Source organism: Anomaloglossus baeobatrachus, chromosome 12 (assembly GCF_048569485.1).
Source record: "Anomaloglossus baeobatrachus isolate aAnoBae1 chromosome 12, aAnoBae1.hap1, whole genome shotgun sequence".
In the NCBI taxonomy this organism is placed as follows: domain Eukaryota; kingdom Metazoa; phylum Chordata; class Amphibia; order Anura; family Aromobatidae; genus Anomaloglossus; species Anomaloglossus baeobatrachus.
Genome location: NC_134364.1, coordinates 52192299 through 52214823, shown reverse-complemented (window position 1 = coordinate 52214823; position 22525 = coordinate 52192299). Strand labels below are relative to the sequence as shown.

Sequence of the window (22525 nt, the reverse complement as noted above, 5' to 3'; positions counted from 1 at the left end):
TGGTAGTCACGGTCTGCCTGTCGCTCTCGCTCTTCACGCGCTGCCTGCCGCTCTCGCTCCGCAGCCTCACGCTCTGCGTGCCGCTCCGCAGCCTCAGCGTCACGCGCTGCCTGCCGCTCTGCCCTGCGCTCTGCCAGGAGTTCCTTGTAGCCCTTCTGGTCTCCAGCCTGGAGAAGGGCCATAGCCATTTGAAGAAGGCTATCCGAGCCTCCCAGGCTCGGTGGAATGGCACGTGGTGATCTGCGGCACGCTGCAGAGCTAGGCGATTCACTGTCCCTTTCAGAGCGGAGGGCTGGCATCTGGCTCGTTGAGGAACCTTGGGTGAGCTCCTCCTCATCTTGTCCAGCAGTGCCAGGTTGCGCAATGTCCTCGGCAGAACGGTTTTCTGGCGTCGAGCTCCTGGAGGACTCGTGGGCAACCTCCTCATTGCTGTCCACAGCACCGTCCTCCCTCTCTTCGGCTCCTGCCTTAGCATTGGCCAGTTGCATAGCTCTGCTCCTGGTGCCATCAGCCATTCTTGCAGACTTTTGGTCACTGACACAGAACTGACACCTGATGCCTCCACACACCTTACAGTATCTGCACTCTGACACTCTAGTGTTGAGCTAGTCTGAAGACCCCAGCAGCCACAGCTGCTGCAGGCAGTCTTTAGTGTCTGGGAGTATGGGTCTCACACTCACACACACTATTATCTCGATCCCACCGCTATGCCACCAATATGTCACAAACCACCGGGGGGGTCACTCAGAAATCCCCCCGCGCTGGCTACCAGTACGTCACAATCGGGGGGTAACAAGTGGGGGTCACCCCTCCTTTATACCTCCCGACCGACAGACAGAGCACGTGACGCGCTCTCTAGCGCCCCTCTTATAGTCAGGCCAATTATGGAATTGCCCGACCATAGGCCAGGAGGCCGCTATACTACTTATGCCGATTATTGAAGGGTCCCCGGTGAGAGTAAGGTATATATTCCCCCGACCTCCGCGGGCGGAATATATAAAATCTCCCCTAATCTCACTGGCCTCCCCACAATAATCCTTGGCACAATTCGCTGCCACCAACCGATTTACGGTAACTATTAGCCGAACACACAGACGTGGGATTCAAGATCGAGATAACAGAACAGCCCAAGATTAATTATATAATTTAATCAGCCTAAAGCACACTAGAAACTACAATATATACAATAGGGAATCTACAGAATATACATATGTCAGAGTACAGTTACAATCAAAGCATGGGTTACAAACAGGCATACACAGTTCCAGCAGTTACCTTGTTGCGTCTGGCCACAGGGGGGCGCTGTAGGCCAGGTTTCTAGGATCCTTCCCACAGATGTTTCCTACACGTGCCCCCAGCGAAAGAACACTGGAAAATGGCCGAAGTAGGGTTATCAACCTGGACAAATCCAGGTCCCCTCCTACCTTCGTGACCTCAGAGGGAGCACTGCTCCACCCCTGGCTGGAGTTATGGACAAAATCCACAACATGGAATATGGCCATAACTTTGCCTGGGAGCGTCGTAGGCGGACGCCAATGCTCTCATTGTGACAGTTATGAATTTAGCTACAGAACGAGGGGACTCATGACCTGTCTGCCAGTTCCCCATTGGCTGATATCACGCCTGGGGCATTTCCCAATGTCCTGCTCCCATAAAAAGGGTGTGCCGGCATCGTCCGCATGCGGAGACACCATTTTTATGGTTGCCATATTTATCGGAAATATGGCTTGCGAGATATGAACCATTTTTTACTGGAGTCGTTCTGTCTGCTAGTTCCATAGCCTTGCTAATGAGATACAACTCTTGTTACAGGGTGACGGCAGGGAGTCATCCTGTGTCCATTGTTCCCACACCACCTCATTTCCATATCACAGGACATGGCCATGGAGGTGTAAGTGGAACACTGAGAACAAGAAGGGAGGGGGCACTGCCAGGGAGTGATGAGGGATTATGACTGGAGTCATAATTCATCTTCATATCCCGGGATTTGCCTCACAGGGCCCAATACTGATCCCTGTGGTACCCCACTGTTAGATGTTGGGGGAGCAAAAAATAAAATTCTGCCGTTTTAATTTTTTTTTCATAATGCTGTTTACCAATCAGATTAATTTATTTTATATTTTGATAGATTGGACATTTATGAATGCACCAATATCAAATGTGTATTTTTTTATAGTTTTACTTTTATTGGGGGAAAAGGGTCGTGATTTGAACTTTGTTTCTTTTCATAATTTTTAAAAACCTTTAACGTTTTACTGTTTTTACTAGTCCCTTTAGGGGACTTGAAGGTGAAATCAACTGATCACTTGTGCTGTACAGAGCAGAGCATGAGCATCACCATCAGCACCGCTCTGTACAGCAGAAATCACGATCTCCTATGAATGGCGGCTGACAGCCGGCACTCACAGAAGGATCATGATGACAGACACAGGGGTCATCAGCCAACCCCCTGGCTCTCATGAAGACCTATCGTGCCCCGCAATCATGTCATAGGTCCGCCGATGGGAGTGTGGAATGACATGCCCAACGGCCAGCATGTTCAATCCCACTGTCAGAGATTAACAATGGGACTTTACTTGTTTACTGTTGCGAGTGGATCCCCAATCCACCAGCAGATGTTAGGCTGATTTCACACATCCAGCCGTGTGGCACAATCCGGGAGAAAACGGAAAGAACGGATCCGGCATTTATTGCCGCCGGATCCGTTCTTTCCCCCATAGACTTGTATTGTGCCGGATTGTGCTGCATGGCCTTGCGTTGCATCTGGATTTTGCTGGATCCGGCAACATTTCATTGTGTGGCGGCCTGATGGAACGCTGAGGGGAACGTTTTTTGTCTCCGGCGAAAAACCCGCATCGCGCCGGATCCGGTGCTGTACGGCGTGTTTTATAATGGAAGTCTACGAACGCCGGATCCGGCACAATGCGGAAAAAAATGGATACGGCTGCCGGATCCGTTTTTTTGAACTGCACATACTCAGTAGCACAACAGATCCGTCAAAAACCAGAAGGCTTGCATTGGAAAAACTGATGCAACGGATCCGTTTTTCGCCGGATCCGTTGCATCAGTTTTTTTCTTGGATTGTGCCACACAGCGAAAAACGGATGTGCGATAGATCGTCGGGGGTCACGGTTTTTGTGACGCACATCCGGCATCGCTGGCGATGCCGGCCTGTGTGACACCTCCTAGCGACGCAGTATCGCTCACAAATCGTGAGTCGTGTACTCCTCGCTAGGTTCCATAATATCGTTTAATTTAGTTGTTCATCGTTTCCGGGGTAGCACACGTCGCTCCGTGTGACACCCCGGGAACGATGAACAGCAGCTCACCTGCGTCACGCGGCCGCCGCCGGCTATGTGAAGGAAGGAGGTGGGCGGGATGTTTACGTCCCGCTCATCTCCGCCCCTCCGCTTCTATTGGCCGGCGGCTGTGTGACGTCGCTGTGACGCCGAACGTCCCTCCCACTCCAGGAAGTGGACGTTCGCCGCCCACAGCGAGGTCGCACGAGAGGTAAGTATGTGTGACGGGGTTACCGACTTTGTGCGCCACGGGCAGCGATTTGCCCGTGACGCAAAAAGGACGGGGGCGGGTACGATCGATTGTGAAATTGCACAATCGGTCGTACCGTGTAAAGCAGCCTTTAGAGGTACATGATGACTGATCAGATCAGCCATCATCTGCGGAGAAAGATGCGGGCTCGATGTGTGAGCCCGCATCAAAGGCAGGGACACAACATACGACGTAAATATTTGTGATATGTCTTAAAGGAGTTAAAATACGAACAAAAGACATAAAACACATAAACAGCAAGTCATTCTTATGTAGAAATGCTTATTTTCATTGTTTTTACACTGTTCCGAAAATAATTTCTTGTGCACACACCCGAATTCTGATATTTTAAAATGATACCTACAGGTGAGACGTTCTCCATCTATAATACAAAAGCTGCAGAAGAGCTGATACTCCTTTTAGAAGCCTTATATGAGGAAATATTGGACACCGCAATATGATTGTATGAGATCTATTCATAAACTAAAGTGACACAGCGTATATCTAACAGCTAGCGGACAGCAGTAATTTTGTCACAGTGGCAGAGCTAATGCTGACAGGGCTGCAGCTATTGCTGACAGAACATGCACAGCGGACAGTGCTCGCAGGTGTCGACCAGCTGGTATACTGGCCACTGCTGACATCAATCTCCAAGAGAAAAAAATACTGAAGGCACTATACCACTATACCACTACACAATACCTGGCGTGTCTATATACACTATATTACATAGATGAGATAACATCACAGGCCCCACATAACATCACAGGCCCCACCATCCAACGCAGTCTTGATCTGCAGAAATATGGTGTATATTTTTATATATATATATATATATATATATATATATATATATATATATATATATATATATACTAGAAGGTGGCCCGATTCTACGCATCGGGTATTCTAGAATTTACGTATTGTGTAGTTCATGTATGATTTTTGTTATATATATAGATGTTGTTGTGTGTAGTTACCAAGTGTTTGTGTAGGGCGCTGTACATGTTCTGAGTGTCGCGGGGGGTGAGAGCGGTGTTGTATGTGTGTTGCGTGTGTTGCGTTGTTTGTGGAGCGCTGTGTGTCTGTAGCGTTGTGTGTGTGTGTGTGTTGTGCGGTTTGTGTGGGTGTGGTGTGTTTTGGGGGGAGGTATGTTTTGAGCAATGTGTGTGTTGTGCAGTATGTGCGTATATTTGTGTGTGCAGCGTTGTCTGTGTGTGTGGGTGTCTGTGTAGGGCGTTGTTTGTGATTCCTAGTGTGTGTGTGTTGTGCAGTGCGCGTGTGTGTGTGTGTTGGGGGGAGGTGTGCACCTCCCATCGTGCTCCATCCCCCATGCTGCGCACCCCCCATCGTGCTGCATCACCCATGCTGCGCACTCCCAAACGTGCTCCATCCGCCATGCTGCGCACTCCCAAACGTGGTCCATCCGCCATGCTGCGCACTCCCAAACGTGCTCCATCCGCCATACTGCGCACTCCCCATCGTGCTGCATCCCCCATGCTGCGCACTCCCAAACGTGCTCCATCCGCCATGCTGCGCACTCCCCATCGTGCTCTATCCGCCATGCTGCACACTCCCAAACGTGCTCTATCCGCCATGCTGCGCACTCCCAAACGTGCTCCATCCGCCATGCTGCGCACCCCCTATCATGCTCCATCCGCCATGCTGCGCACTCCCAAACGTGCTCCACCCGCCATGCTGCGCACTCCCAAACGTGCTCCATCCGCCATGCTGCGCACTCCCAAACGTGCTCCATCCGCCATGCTGCGCACTCCCAAACGTGGTCCATCCGCTATGCTGCGCACTCCCAAACGTGCTCCATCCGCCATGCTGCCCACTCCCAAACGTGCTCCATCCGCCATACTGCGCACTCCCCATCGTGCACCATCCGGCATGCTGCGCACTCCCAAACGTGCTCCATCCGCCATGCTGCGCACTCCCAAACGTGCTCCATCCGCCATGCTGCGCACTCCCAAACGTGCTCCATCCGCCATGCTGCGCACTCCCAAACGTGCTCCATCCGCCATGCTGCGCACTCCCAAACATGCTCCATCCGCCATGCTGCGCGCTCCCAAACGTGGTCCATCCACCATGCTGCGCACTCCCAAACGTGCTCCATCCGCCATGCTGCGCACTCCGAAACGTGCTCCATCCGCCATACTGCGCACTCCCAAACGTGCTCCATCCGCCATACTGCGCACTCCCCATCGCGCACCATCCGGCATGCTGCGCACTCCCAAACATGCTCCATCCGTCATGCTGCGCACTCCCAAACGTGCTCCATCCGTCATGCTGCGCACTCCCAAACGTGCTCCATCCGCCATGCTGCGCACTCCCAAACGTGCTCCATCCGCCATGCTGCGCACCCCCCATCATGCTCCATCCGCTTAGGAGTGCGCAGCATGCCGGATGGTGCACGATGGGGAGTGCGCAGTATGGCGGATGGAGCACGTTTGGGAGTGCGCAGCATGGCGGATGGAGCACGTTTGGGAGTGCGCAGCATGGCGGATGGACCACGTTTGGGAGTGCGCAGCATGGCGGATGGACCACGTTTGGGAGTGCGCAGCATGGCGGATGGACCACGTTTGGGAGTGCGCAGCATGGGGGATGCAGCACGATGGGGAGTGCGCAGTATGGCGGATGGAGCACGTTTGCTCAGCCTCTCTCCTTCCAGCCTCCCTCAGCATCAGCCCCCCTCTCCCAGCCTTCCCCAAGATCAGCCTCTCTGCTCCCAGCCTCCTCCAGCACGCCGTGCTCCTCTGCCGACACTCACCCACACCCGATCGCATCCACTCACCCACACAACCGATCGCATCCACTCACACACACAACCGATCGCATCCACTCACACACACAACCGATCGCATCCACTCACACACACACCCGATCGCATCCACTCACACACACACCCGATCGCATACACTCACACACACCCGATCGCATACACTCACACACACAGACACTGACGATATTGCACATACGCGCTGATACTCACAACATCCGGGGATATCACATGCTTCTGGCCATGTGATCCTCCGTCAGGTCCTGGAAGCTCACAGCACAATATCGCCGCCGAGAAGCAAGCGATATCTCAGGATGTTGTGAGTATGTGGATGCGATGTGATGTGTGTATGTGAGTGAGTGTGATCTGATTTGTGTGTGTGTGTGTGTGTGTGTGTGTGCTGTTATGTTATGTATGTTCTGCAGCTGCAGGACCTTGATGTGTGGATGCGATGTGATGTGTGTGTGAGTGTGAGCCGGTGTACACTGGTAACTATGATACACATCGGGTAACTAAGGGACCTTAGTTACCCGATGTGTATAATGGTTACCAGCTTTCACGGCCTCCGTTAAGATCCCAGCATCGCAAGGTTATGTCTGGCGCTGCCGGGATCCTGACGGAGCCGGTGTAGAAGCAAGCGATATCCCAGCATGTTGTGAGTGTGTGGATGTGATGTGTGAGAGTGAGTGTGAGAGTGAGTGTGATCTGATGTGTGTGTACTCACCTGGGAATCGGAGCCCCGTGTCAGTTGGGCCACAGCGAGCGTGCATTGCGTGAGGGGGCGGGGCCTGCAGAGAGCCGGGGCGAGAGGCCAATCCGTGTGGGGGGGCGGGGCCATGGCGAGCCCAGCGGCCAATCAGCTTTGTGTCACCGTAAGGACACAATTTCGGAGCATGACAGACAGATAGACAGACAGATAGACAGACAGACAGAATAAGGCAATTATATATATAGATATATATATATATATATATATATATATACACACTGTATATATTTAATTTAATATTTCTTTTTTCCGTTCTCTATAAAGACACATCTGCAGGTTTTTTCCTCCTCTCTATAAAGACACATCTGCAGGTTTTTCTCACTATCTGACATGAAATCAGAATAAACCTTTCCCGCTTTAGGTCAATTAGGAACCAAAATTATTTATCTTTGCCAAATACCAGAATAATGAGAGAGAGAATGTTTTCAGGCATTTTTATTACTTTCTGCAAAGTCAAACATTTACAAACATTTCATTAGTATTTGGTGCCATTGCCTTTACACTGTGTGACTTTGGTGAATCGTTTTGGATCTCCTTCCACAAGCTTCTCACTATAGTTGTAGGAATTTGGGTCCATTCCTCCTGACAGAACTGGTGTAACTGAGCCATGTTTGTAGGTCGCCTTGCTCGCACCGACCTTTTCAGCTTTGCCCATAAATTTTCAATAGGATTGAGATCAGGGCTTTGTGATGGCCGCTCCAAAACATTGACTTTGCTATCCTTAAGCCACTTTGTAACCAGTTTGGCAGTAGCTTTACGTCATTGTCCATTTGGAAGATCCATTTCCAAGCTTTAAGTTCCTGGCTGATGTCTTGAGATGTTGCTTCAGTTTTTGCCACATAATCTTCTTTCCTCATGATGCCATCTATTTTGTGATGTGCACCAGTCCCTCCTGCAGCAAAACATCCCCACAGCATGATACTGCCACACCCATGTTTCTCAGCTGGGATGGTGTTTTTAAGCGTCAAATCTTCTCCCTTTTATTCCAAATGTAACAATGGTCATTATGGCCAAACAGTTCAATTTTAGTTTTGTCAGACCACAGGACAGGTCTACAAAAATTAAGGTCTTTGTTTCTGTGTGCATTTGCAAACATTAATCTGGCTATTTTTCTGTTTCTTTTGAAGTAATGGCTTCTTCCTGGCAGAGTGGCCTTTCAGGCCATGTTGATACAGTACTCGTTTCACTGTGGATAATGACACAACCTTACCAGCTTCCGCCAGCATCTTCACAAGGTCTTTTGCTTTTGTTCTTGGGTTGATATGCACATGTCTGACCAAAGGAAGTTCATCTCTAATACACAGAACCTGTCTCCTTCCTGAGTGGTAGGATGGCTGGACATTCCCTTCTTGTTTGTACTTGCATATAATTCTTTGTATAGATGAACATGGCACTTTCAGGTATCTGAAAATTATACACATGGATGGACCAGACTTGTGCAAGCCCACAATTTTCTTCTTGAGATCTTTTCTGATTATGACTTATAATGCTACACAAAGAAGCAGTGTGTTTCAGGTGTGCATTAAAATACATCCACAGGTGTGTCCGTAATTATCTCAGATGTTGCCATTAAACCTATCAGCAGCTTCCAAAGACATGACATCATCATATGGGCTGTTCTATATTGTTTAAAGGCATAGTATCATAGTACTCTTAGTGTATGTACATTTTGACTTTGCAGAAATTAATAAAAATGCCTTAAAACCTTTTCTTACTCTCATTATTCTGGCATTTGGCAAATATAAATAAGTTTGGTTCCTAGTTGACCTAAAATGGGAAATGTTTGTCCTGATTTCATGTCAGATAGTGAGAAAAACATCGGCAGTGCATTTTTAGATAGGGGATGTAAACTTTTGGTTTCAACTGTATATGTTTTTTTATCTTACACGGGAGCCTATAGTCTTCAAGAACAGGTTTTCCAAGTAGAGGATAAAATCCTTTAAAAGATCCCTGCTCAAAAAGACCACCCCAAAAAAACATTCCAATTTAAAATAATTAATTCTATATTTATAGAAGATTGTCATCCTTATCACTTGATCCATTTATTGTAATCTAAACCTTGGGGAAAGTCTGATGTAATTTATATGCGGCTGACAATAGCAGACTCCATTACGTGCTCGCTGACCTCTTTCACCCTCATTTACTAGTAACATCACTAAATACCATGTGAACGACGCACTGAAAGTTACGATATTGTGTAATTCTCACAGCAATTACATCAGTCATGAGCAGAAGTTTTCAGATTTTACACCAATTTATCCTGCTACAATGTCATATATAATAAGAGTCAGGCAATACCTTGTACTATAATGTTCCTGTTCATCATAATGGCATATACCAAAGGAGAACAGGAACTCATTTAAGGATCCTCTGATTTCCCGAAATAGACAGTAAAATAGGCACGTTCAGTTCATATGCACATTTATAAATCAGCGCGTGGGCAGCCATATTGTCAGATGGAAAAACAAATCTCCATAAATAGAAGAAGCAACAATAAATCCTATACAGACATATGTTTAAAACAGTGCTAGGGCATCATAATCTTCATGTGAGGACCTTCAAGACCCAAAAATGGTGAATCAGTAGAATCTGTCAGCAGATTTTTGATATCTCATTTGAAAGCAGCATAATGTAGGAAAATAGGTTCTGATTCTATTGATGTATCACTTAGATTACTGGCTGCAGCAGTTGTGATAAAAATCAGTTTTCTTTGCTGCAGATCTAGCAGAGCTCAGATTGTTGAACTGTGTATAACCCCACCCACACCACTGATTGGCAGCTTTTTGTGTACACTGTATAATGACAAAAAGCTGCTAATCAAAGGTGGATACTTATAGGGACAAACAGCGCAATGGGTTTTATCTAAGAAAAAAAGAAATATAAATGATCATATGTGTTCACCTCGGGGGAAAGAAAAAGGCACATACATGGCTGTTGCTGCAGATCCACAGGCTCAAAGAGCTTATAGGTAGGAGAAGGGATGATTAATGGTTATTCCACGCTGCAGGTCAGTAATGATGCGGTGCGTTATTCAAAAAAACATAGTTTTGTAACGCTCACGGCTGGTGTAGTGGCAATGAGCAGGATTAGTGGACCCACTGGACTACAGGGGGGACCCGGGCTTATCCTTTAGTGAGAGTGGCTTAACTAAGTGGCCACCGTGAGGCGGACGCCAGGTACCACTCCCAGGGTAGTGACTGGGACTGTCACAGCTGACTCCCAGGGTAGGTGACTGACTCAGGAATAGACAGGTACAGGTGAGGTGACTGAGGCAGGCTGGACAGGCATGGGAGGCACGGCAGGGATAGACAAGTATGGGAAGGCAGGCACTAGAGTCTTACACAGGGTAAACAGGACAGGAGCTAAAGACTTGACAAATAGCTAGGCAGCAGACTGGAAGCTGTTTGATTAAAGGCCACTTTACACACAGAGATAAATCTTTGGCAGATCTGTGGTTGCAGTGAAATTGTGGACAATCAGTGCCAGGTTTGTGGCTGTGTACAAATGGAACAATATGTCCATGATTTCACTGCAACCACAGATCTTCCAAAGATTTATCTCTGTGTGTAAATTGGCCTTAACTAGAAGTGTTGCACAGGCACCTCCCCTTATGGGAGGGTGCCTTAAATACACAGTGCCTCTTAGCCAAGGCTGAGAGGCATTTCCTGGAAATAGCATGCCGAACCTTTAAGAGGAGGTCCAATGTGCACACGCAAGTCTTAGGTGCACTCCCAGGAACCCTGTAGGGCATGTACAGGGCCCGGGAGGTGAATCAGGCAGCAGCACATGTGATTGGCCAGGGGAGTGCGGAGGATGATGCGACCCAGCCAGGGCGGTGAGTAAGTCTGTTTCTCTGCAGAGACGCCAGCGCTACAGGTTTATTGATTCAATGCGTTTCGAAGCTCCCTTGCTTCATCAGGAAAAAGAAAAACCATAATCTTTTTCCTGATGAAGGACAGAGGCAGCTTCGAAACGCATTGCATCAATAAACCACATTTTTTGAATAATGCACAGTATCATTACTGACCGGTAGCGCAGAATATTCAAGGACCTCCCGCTCTCCTAATCACTGCTGGAGGCAGGGTTGGACCAGAAGGCACAAGACAATTAGTCCTGTAGCAATAATCTCTTGCTGATAAAACACTGATTTTATTGTAATTTGTAACAGTAAGTGACGCATTTGTGGAATCAGTGTCTCTACATTGTGCTGCTTGCAAAAACAGCAAAAACCTGGTGACAGATTTACTTTCAAAGGTATTGTTCAGTAAAACGTTATCACCTATTGGCAGGGGTCCAACCACTAAGACCCCCGGTGATTGACAGGGGAATTTTTATTCAACTTTCATCCTTGTGACAAAATGGATAGGCAGGTAGGATACCCATTGCTTCTCCATTCATTCTCTAGGGGGCTGCCCAAGAAAGAAGAGTGTGGCACTCGGCAGCACAATAAGGAATGAATGGAGCATTGACACTGCCGCTCTTTCCTTACAGGAATAAAGGTTCTTTTTTTTTATATTTATTATTTTTTACTTTACATCTAAAGTAGTGCTTCTAATCTACGTCCCCTGCCCCCGGTGTTATACTCACCCTCCTTCGGCTTCATCTTTTTCCAGCATTGCTATGGTCCTTCTCCTGTGATTTATGACCTGCTGGCAGCCTAGTGTTTTGCTGGGGTTTACAAATCAATACAAGTCTATGGGTGCCTCGTCCTGGCTCTCATAGAGTTGTATTGGAAGCTTGTGATGTAACTTCCAACATCCGGCCAGTGGCGATAGGGGCACAAGATGTCACCGCGGGACTGGAGAGACCTCGGTATAAGGTGAAGCACCGAAAGGTGAGAGTATATGACAGTGGGGCTTTCATTTAAAGTGCCACACCAGCCCTGAAAATAAATAAATAAATAAAATTTGAATTGGTGCTTTCAATGAGGAATCGTGTGGTCTCCATTATGTCTTTTTAAAAGTCTCTGTACTTTTAGACATGATGTAATTTTATAAGTAATGTTTAGCTAAATAGGAAAGCTGAAAACCTCTATTTAAAAATTGTGGTCTTACACCCCCCATAACAATCTGTTTTTTCTAACTCGCTGCCACTTCTTCTTTCTTTGTGTTGTCAGGTGTAATCCGCCTCTATCTACAAAGATGTGGAGATGGAGCCCAGGAAAAAGGGGGCTGGAGCGATCAATCAGCTCACCGGCACATCGGTAGGCATACAAATTAGGTAGAGGATAAGAAAACCAAAAAACACATGGGAAGTATGAAAATAAAAATTAATCCAATCCATTTTGGGTTTTTATTCATAGGAATGTTAAAGGCAATCAGTCACCAGATTTTTTTTAGATCTAAACCAAAACTAGCACCTTCACCAGCGCCTGTGCTGCATTCTATAAAGGTGGATGTTGTCCCCGCCTCCCCCTGTGCACCCCACAAATACTTTTATAAAATCTCCTGCGCTGTATGCTAATCTTTGGGTCCGGTCCGATGGGCGCCCTATTTTGCGGCTGCTGTCCCTCCTCTTGGTGCTGATCACCATCCTCCTTTGATCCTCCTTTGATGACTGATGTGATTGATGCCTCCGGTGCCATTCACATAGCCGGGAAAAATCTTGCGCCTATTCAGAGATATTGCCGACTTGCGCAGGCGAACTTCGCTTTTCCCTATTGTGGGCAGAGCCCAAAACATTGGTGCGCCTGTGTGAGCCGCCGAGTTTTCTGCACAGGTATGAGATTTTGCCCAGCAGTGTGGATGACTTCACCTGCACCATCCATGTAACCGGGCAAAATCTTGCGTCTGAGCAAAGACATTGTCGATTCGTGAAGGCGCACCAATGTTTTTGGGTCTACAAGCAATAGGTTAGAGAAAGGATGGGTTTTTTTGTATTTTATTTCAAATAAAGTATTTTTTTGGTGTTTGTATTTTATTTCTTTTTACTTACAGATTAGTAATGGGGGGGGGGAGTTTCATAGACGCCTCCTCTTACTAATCTAGGGCTTAGTAACACCTGTGAGCTGTTATTAGCCCCTTATTAACCCGATTGCCCTGGTGTGGTGGCAATCAGGATGAGCTGGGTAAAGTTCTGGGATTGTCGCATCTAATGGATGCAACAAACCTGGGCGGCTGCAGGCTGCTATTTTAGGCTGTGGAGGCCCAATAAACATAAGTCTCCCCAGCCTCAAAATTATCAGCCCCCAGCTGTTGGTTATATCATTATATCATGGCTGGGTATTAAAATTGAGGTGGACCGCACACCATTTTTTAAAACTATTTCATTTTTTTTTTTCTTTTTAAAAAACGCATGTGGTCTTTCTTATTTTGATACACAGCCAAGATAAGCGCACGGCTGGGGGCTGTCGCCTGTAGCCATATTATTTATCTGTGTTGGCTATCACAATATGTCGGGACCCTACGGCAGTTTTTTTTATTTATTTATTTTACAGCAATATAGACATACACAGCCTGCATCTCTGATTGGTTGCAGTCAGACGCGCTGCACCCTATGTGACTGCATGTCTGACTGCAACCAAAGACACGAGGACTGCTGGTATGTGGGGAAAGCCATGTATATGCATGAGGTTAATGAGCAGCCTGGAAGTAGCATGAGTGGCCCAGAAGCAGTATTCAGCCGCACAAGAGACTCAGTAAGTATAACGCGCCTGCTTTCCCCTTCCTTTCTTCATTTTTCCTTTATCTATTTTTTTAAATTACCGAGTTGCCAGACCCAGATTGTTACCCGGAGTTCCCCGAGAACTCCAGGCCCGGGATCGGTGCTTGAGTACTTTTGAACACAGATCCAGACTTTTACAGTCTGGGTCCGCCATCTCTAGTTGTAATATATCCTCCTGGCAAAAAAAAAATATATATATATTTTTTCAATTTAGGGGCCACTACTTCTTCAGTCTGTTTCCCAAACTGATAACTTATTGCTAAAAAAAATAAAAATAAAAAATAATCATCATCATCATCAATCTTGAGGACAAAGACAGGCTTTCAGCTCACTGATTGTGACGCCCTGGACTAGTCAGGTCGTCCCAGGTAGTCCCATGCACACAACCCCCTCCCTCCCCTTAGTAAGGTGACAGCAGCCAAACTACAAAACCCTTGTCACCACCCTCCGGGTTTGATGTTCACACCAGGGGGCGGAGCCAGGCGGTTAGCTCCGCCCACCGAGTAGTTCACAGTCCCGGAGGCGGGAAAGACAGTAGATGATTTTTAGTCAAGTTCAAGGGCAGACCTGTGCTCAGGCCTGCCAAAAGTCTACATTAGGTGTCTGGGTTGGAGCCCAGTCACCTCTGGCAAGGAGGCAGACGGTGGTGGCCGCCTGCAGGAGCTGGGATTACAGCCGGTGGAACCGTAGGGACCGGGGACGGGCGGTGGCCCGCCGTTACCGAACCGGAGAACCGATTGGAAACCGAAGCACCAGGAGGGGTACTCAGACCCAGTAGGAGGCCCAGAAACAACTAGGCTAAGTCAAATCAACTGATTGAGGACTGGACTTTAGGACCTTTCCCACACAAGACCAGACTGAAGACAACAGCCCAACCATTAGGGTAAAGCCACCGCCAAGGCATAGAGACCAAAGGGGCCAGCGCCTGCGGGCAAACAGGGCTCTCCCGACACACAGCAAGCCGGGGAGCGGATTACCATTGCTTAGGCATAAGAGTCGTAACTTTCACACAAGAGAGGTGCAGGAGAAAGGCGGAAACCACCAACCTGTTAAGGGGAAACTGCAGCCGTCTGCGGGCACCGTTCACCATCTTGTTTGGTTTACCAGAGACTCCAGCGTGTTTATCATAGTGAGTACACCAGTGCCTTCGGGCCACGCACCGTGGCACACCGCACCGGCACCCCAGCACGCATCTATCCCCGCACTCCAGCACTTCCCTCAGGCCCCCGGGACCATCATCTCCCTACCCACGGAGGGGGTCAACACCAAGCTGCGCAACACCGTCCCTGGGAGCCTAGTCAACGGCAGCGGTGGTGTCCATCCATTCACCACAACCCGTGGGTGGCGTCACAAACTCAAATCACCTACAAACAACCGCGGCTCTGGCCGTGGACCTCCCCACCGAAGTCCCTACGTGTAGCGCCAACCCCCTTTCAGAGCGACATGACCCTCGGGTCCGTGGTGAGCTTGAGCCACCCACCGACGAGCACGGATCCGAGCGGCTCGGCAGCCGGCTGAGCCCCGGGGCGGTACATGATCATATCATAGTTGTTGCCCACAAAGGCGAAGGAGGAGGAAGCAACAGAGAGAAACAGAGCTGTTGCTTTTTGGTAAGTGTTACGTCTCACTGAGTACTGGACTCACAGTCACAGTGCTTATTTAGAATATACTCCATGCTGCTGCTACTACACAGAAAGCGGAGCAGAATCTCCTTTGTACATGGGAGAGATTAGCGCACTCTTTCCACCTACTAGCTCAGGGACAACTGATCATTAGTGAAAGAACAGATAAAGTGGAAAACTGCTGAAAAATGACAATACAATTAATATAAAGACAAGAAATTCTGTTACTCTAGAAGATCGCTTGAAATGATAGGTATACACAGTATGATTGGTAATATCTATTTTATGTAATACATATTATTCTCCAAGGTGAATCAGTAGCAGTTGTACTCTCGGCCTCTGATCGATAGGCGAGTGAAACACTCAGCTTCCTGTGGTGATGAAAAGATCATAAAAAGTTCATTGACCTCTTCATCTACGAGTTCGTACTTTGCTGAGCGTTGTACTTTGTAGATTGTAGCCTTCAGCCTACTAAACGGAGAATCCTGCGCGTCATGCCAGCCTCTGGGCAGAGGATACAGGTCAGCCGTCTGTCTTTACACTAAAAACGCTATCATTGATTTTTGTCTGATATTACGATGCAGTAGTAGATTCCATTTCAAGCATTACTCTGCAATGTTAAACAAATACACTTTATTGATATTGAATATTCCTTTGTCGTCTACTCATTTTGGTAACTGCTCACTTTTTTTTTTGCCCGGCCAAACAAATATGTAGGAAAATTATTTTGCACAAAGTTGTTTATGAATTAACATATGGTTTTAGGATTGCTCTGGGTGAGGGAATAGCTTCAAACTTTCAAGCCCTGATACAGTTTCTGTGACAGATATTTAAAGGGAGCTTGTCACTTCCAGAAATTGTACCTGCAGATATAGTGGAAATTTACAGTAAACAAGAAATACTTCCGAGTTGGCTTACTGGAACAGCAACTACACACTGAATATAAAGTTATATCCTTCCTGCAGCCACTCCAATATTTGGGGTGGTGCAAGGACCCATTACAGTCCCCTCCCACTACACAGCAAGTGTGGCTATTGTGACACCCTGGCAAAACCAGGTAGTCACACAGTTTAGGCCCCCGCATAACACCATCCCACAAAGGGTTACACTCAGCCGACAAAACCCTAGTCACCCCCCCCAGGGTAGGACAGGCACACCAGTGGGCGGGGCCAGGCGGATGGAGAACGACCACCTAGGGGTCTGGAGAACCCAGGGCGCAAAAAGAGTCAGTTTGCTTTGCAGTTGAGTCTGAGTCTGGGAGCTGAAGTTCTAGGTTGGAGGAGGTGTAGTTGTGATGAGTGGAAGTTCAAGTGCAAGCCAGAGTGGAAACTCGTCGGGGTTGGAGCCCCGGCATGCTGGCTAGGTGGCAGATAGTTGTCAGTGTCAAACAGGAGATGGGGAGACGGCTGCCGGAGATCCGTGGTGGACCGGGACAGGGTTGGAGCCTGCCGGTACCAACACCGGAGAACTGACCCGGAAACCGTGCACAGAGGGGTTACTTGGACCCTGAAGCCAGAACCAAAGGCCTAGCTAATTACCCAATTGAGAGCAGGATTACAGGTCCTGTCCCAACCAAAGTCCCAAAAGCAGACAACAGCCCCCTGCGGGGGACAGGGACCGGTAGATCCCAAGGGCCAGCGTTAGCGGGCACGGCTCCCACCCTTAGTTCTGGGAGTGGGCTTCCATGTTCCATACCGGAGAGCCCAAAGAGAACTTACAGTAGTGCAGAGGAAAGTGACACAGACCATCAGCCCGGTTGTGGGACCCGAATACACCCGGCCGTGGCGGCTGTCCACCATCACCTTGGTTTACCACTGGACTCGTCTGATTTATTTAACTGTGAGTAAACTAATATTCCCCAGTCTGACTGGGTGCGCCGGCCCCTGCCATCACCACCCTCAGCACAGAGACACTGGGCCCCAGGGCATCCATCCCTACCCACGGAGGGGTTAACATCCAGCTGCCAGCCCAACGTCCCCAGGAGCCCTGCAACAGCAGCGGTGGTGCCACACTTCACCACACACCGTGGGTGGCATCACGGATAGTTTACAGCAAATCCCGTACAAATACGTGCCCTTTTAGTTGAGGTGTCCGCGCAACCCCGGGTCTGGAAGAATCCCTCGAGCCACACTATGGATCCAGATCAGAGCGACCCGGCTGCTGGCACGGGGGCGGCACACTATTAACACTCCCCCTGAGTGTTGACTGACAGTCTGCATGCACACACATGCACACACGCGCACACACACACACACACACACACACACACACACACACACACACACACTGTAGAGCAGGCTGTCAATCAAAGTACAAGAGGAGTGATTACAGCTGCACTCACAGTATAGCAAGTGGTGACTGTAAATTTTAATAATAAAAAAAAAATTCGGGTTCAATTAGAATTGGAATTAACCAGTCCTCCTCATCATGCTGTTCTCTTTTGGCATCGTGAAACCAAGACACCTAACAATTGATCAGCAGGACCGCACCATCGTGAGGCTTCAAGTAAGATTTTCTTAGACAGAAGTGGCCACTGAGCTTAGAGCATCACAGAGTGTCACCAGCAGGTTGTAGAGAGATACAGTGAGACTGGAAGAGTCACATAAATGCGGAGAAGTGGACGTCCTTTAACCACATCCCACACGGAAGACCACTTCATTGTGAACAATGCCCTTCGGAACAGGATGATGAAAGACACACAATTCCAGGCAGTGGGAGTGGAGATGCCCCCCAAGTATTATGTCAGATCATTCAAAACTGTTTACATCAGCATGGTCTGTGTGGTCTGCGTGCTAGACGACTTGCAAGGGCACTGGACCCCACTACCAAGCTCAGGCATCATGTACGCGAGACCAGGGGCCTCAGTGCTGTTCACTGGTATAAGTCGATTCACGCTGAACAGAAATGATGGCCGCCAACAATGTTGGAGACGTCAAGTCGAGCGCTATGCATTACAATCACTGCTGTCACCAGACGAGGCTTTGGTGGTGGTGGTGGTGGTGGTGTTACAGAGTGGGCCGGTGTGTCTAGTCAGTACAGAACTGCCTTACACTATGTGAATTGTACAGTGACAACCCCTGCTTGGCTTTTCTTTCAATTAATTGTTTCTGATGAGGAAATCACCATTGCATGCATCTACTTAATGCCTGACTTTTATGATAAAGTTGACGCTACAATGATATTTTAAGTTTTAGATAAATTTCACCTGAAAGCAAAATATCTCTAACTTTTTGTGAGTAGTGTATCAGTTGTCAGGTTCCTTTTAAACAGTCAGCTGGATATAAAATGTTTCAGCTGTTGAAAATTTCTATTTAAATTTCTATTCACTAACTGCAAGCCCAAAGTAATCGAAACAAAGTACATCAGGAAGCATACCCTTACATTGTACAGTGATTTCTACAATAACTTGTATAATGTTCATTTTAGTACAAACTCTCCACCAAATAATTAAAATGTATCATCTAAAATTCTACAAATTTTAAAGCTGGTGGTTTGCCATGCCTGCTAATTTGGTAATCATTAAAAAAGTATATGTGTGTATATACAGTACCGACCAAAAGTTTGGACACACCTTCTCATCTCTAGAACAACTGTTAAGAGGAGACTTTGTGCAGCAGCCTTCATGGTGAAATAGCTGCTAGGAAACCACTGCTAAGGACAGGCAACAAGCAGAAGAGACTTGTTTGGGCTAAAGAACACAAGGAATGAACATTAGACCAGTGGAAATCTGTGCTTTGGTCTGATGAGTCCAAATTTGAGATCTTTGGATCCAACCACCAAGTCTTTGTAGAAAAGGTGAACGGATGGACTCTACATGCCTGGTTCCCACTGTGAAGCATGGAGGAGGAGGTGTGATGGTGTGGGGGTGCTTTGCTGGTGACACTGTTGGGGATTTATTCAAAATTGAAGGCATACAGAATCAGCATGGCTACCACAGCATTTTGCAGCGGCGTGCTATTCAATCCGGATTGCGTTTAGTTTGACCATAATTTATTTTTCAACAGGACAATGACCCCAAACACACCTCCAGGCTGGTCTCCACAGTCACCAGACCTGAACCCAATCGAGATGGTTTGGGGTGAGCTGGACCGCAGAGTGAAGGCAAAAGGGCCAACAAGTGCTAAGCATCTCTGGGAACTCCTTCAAGACTGTTGGAAAACCATTTCCGGTGACTACCTCTTGAAGCTCATCAAGAGAATGCCAAGAGTGTGCAAAGCAGTAATCAAAGCAAAAGGTGGCTACTTTGAAGAACCTAGAATATAAGACATATTTTCAGTTGTTTCACACTGTTTTAAGTATTTCATTCCACATGTGTTAATTCATAGTTTTGATGCCTTCAATGTGAATCTACAATTTTTAGAGTTATGAAAATAAAGAAAACTCTTTGAATGAGAAGGTGTGTCCAAACTTTTGGGCTGTACTGTGTGTGTATAGTGTATATATATATATATATATATATATATATATATATATATTTATTACATACACATGTGTATACATACACATAATAAATTTTGACAGTTGGACCAACAATTAAATATAGCATTGTCAGTGAAATAATATGGTCATTGTTCTAATAAAGTCAGTGAATGTATCCAAGGTCTCAATTGGAATGTAAGATTTAATAGATGTTATACCACCAGCGGCTCTGATTGGTTGCAATGAGACAGCTGTGACTCAGCATGGGGGTGCGTCTGACTGCAACCAATCATAGGCACCGATGGGTGGGGAAACAGTGAATACGAGATGGAATAATGAGCATCCGGCATTTACAAAAGCAGGAGAATCCACCGCAGCAGTGTGACAGCCGTGCAGCGCCGCGCTGTGATGGTGATCGGTGAGTATGAGAGAGGGTGTGAGAGGAAGAGACCGACAGACTGACGGAGAGAGACAGAGAGAGAGAGAGAGAGAGACACCGACTGACAGACAGAGCGAGAGAGAAACCGACAGAGAGAGAGATATTTTCTAACCAGAAAGGAATTTAGACATCTGAGCATGCTTTGTTGCTAAAAGACGGCACCGTCGCCGGAATCCGTCATTTGAGGCTTCAATTATAACCAACGATGGATGCCGATGGAATCCTGCGATCTGTGTTTTTTCGACGCTACAAAAAGCGTTACATTCTGCGTTGCTTCCGCCCTGTGGTCAGTCATTCCATGACTCATCAGTCACACAGCGGATGCAACGCAGGGCTATCAGTCACAATCTGTCGTTAATACAAGTCTATGGGATAAAACTGAATCCTGCAAATTATTGTTTCTCTAAGGCTAGTTTCACACTTGCTTTGAACGGTATCCGTTGCATTGCGTTGTGTAACGGATGCAACAGATGTGTTGCATATAGTGGCACAACGGATGCAACGGATGCTGCAAAACAACGCAATTCGTTTTGGTTTTTTTTTTTTTACAGTTTTACCAGCGGCAGACTATTGTGAACGATCAGCTGATTGCTCCCTGCAGCCGGCCGCCGGGTGATCAGCTGATCGCTCCCTGCAGCCGGCCGCCGGGTGATCAGCTGATCGCTCCCTGCAGCCGACCGCCGGGTGATCAGCTGAGCGCTGTCACTTGCCGGCCGCCGGGTGATAAGCTGATCGCTCCCTGCAGCCGGCCGCCGGGTGATCAGCTGATCGCTCCCTGCAGCCGCCCGCCGGGTGATCAGCTGATCGCTCCCAGTAGCCGGCCGCCGGGTGATCAGCTGATCGCTCCCGGCCGCCGGGTGATTAGCTGATCGCTCCCTGCAGCCGACCGCCGGTGATCAGCTGAGCGCTGTCACTTGCCGGCCGCCGTGTGATCAGCTGATCGCTCCCTGCAGCCGACCGCCGGGTGATCAGCTGAGCGCTGTCACTTGCCGGCCGCCGGGTGATCAGCTGATCGCTCCCTGCAGCCGACCGTCGGGTGATCAGCTGAGCGCTGTCACTTGCCGGCGCCCGGGCATGCCGGCGGGCGCTCAGCTGAGCGCTGTCACTTGCCGGCGCCCGGGCATGCCGGCGGGCGGGCACTCAGCTGAGCGCTGTGACTTGCCGGCGGCCGGGCATGCCGGCGGGCGGCCGGTCGCTCAGCTGAACGTTCGGCCACCGCGAGCCAAAATAAAGTTTGATTAAAAAAAAAAAAAAGAGCATGCGCAGTGAAATCCAGAGGATTCCACTGCTCAAAACAACGTTACATGCTGCGTTCCTCCCGCTGGGCGGAAGCAACGGAGCGTCGCCCAGCGGAAGCAACGCAGGTCCTTTTGGTACAATCCGTCAACCATACAAGTCTATGGGAAACAGCGGAATCCGTTAACGGATTCCGCTGTTTTCCAAAAGGGCGGATTGTAACGGAAGGAAAACAACACAAGTGTGAAAGTACCCTTAGCGACAAATTGTGACTGATGGAAAAAGATGGAAGTGTGAAAGCAGCCGTAGACACAATTGGTGCACACTACAGCCTACAACTAGCAGTTCAGCACCAAGGACAGTTCTTCACTTTTGGGGACATGTTCTTCTGATCTGTCATAGGAGCACAAAACTCAAAACAAAAGTGCAAAAGAGAAAATGGCACCAGATGGACACCATGATGGAGGGTCAACTGGCCAGCCAATGTGGACCATCATTTTACATAATGAAATGGCGCTTCTGCTGTGTAGGATCCAAATGAAATCTTTAACGCAATTTCTCTGGAATGAACTACTCAGAAAAAAAAATTGATTAATTCCCAATACCCATAGTTTTAAGCATCCCCTAAAAATGCCTCTTCAGTGAGGAAGTAGGCGAACTCTAGTGCCACCTATTGAAAGTAGCAATCCTAAAAGTCAAAAGTGACCCTTTAATGAGCCTTGTCATAGGACTTCGAATTTATACTAGAATAGAACCTAAATTTGCAGGGGTGATTGCCCCTCATCAGTGCAAAGTATGAGACCTATGACAAGGCTCATTAAAGGGTCACATTAAAGGGTCACCTCCTCTGAAGGAGGAGAAGCATTGCGGCTTAAAGTCTCCTCACCACTGGCATGCTGGAATGGTGTGTTAGTCTCCGCAAGGAGAATAACTTTCCCTTTAGACCCCATCTTAGCCTATTATACAGCCAGATCAAAAGTGACCCTTTAATGAGCCTTGTCATAGGACTTCGAATTTATACTAGAATAGAACCTAAATTTGCAGGG

General features: G+C 47.9%; 1 protein-coding gene and 1 long non-coding RNA gene across 2 annotated transcripts in view; one reads left to right on the top strand and one right to left on the bottom strand.

Annotated features, from left to right (window-relative positions):
* Positions 1–12322, top strand: part of LOC142257911 (uncharacterized) — a 104917-nt gene extending 92595 nt beyond the window's left edge. Inside the window, exon 3 of the long non-coding RNA XR_012727677.1 lies at positions 12217–12322. This is a non-coding gene — a long non-coding RNA (uncharacterized LOC142257911). The remainder of the gene's footprint in view (positions 1–12216) is intronic.
* Positions 1–22525, bottom strand: part of LOC142257910 (transmembrane protein 151B) — a 48139-nt gene that overhangs the window by 14179 nt on the left and 11435 nt on the right. The gene's annotated exons all lie outside the window — the stretch shown is intronic.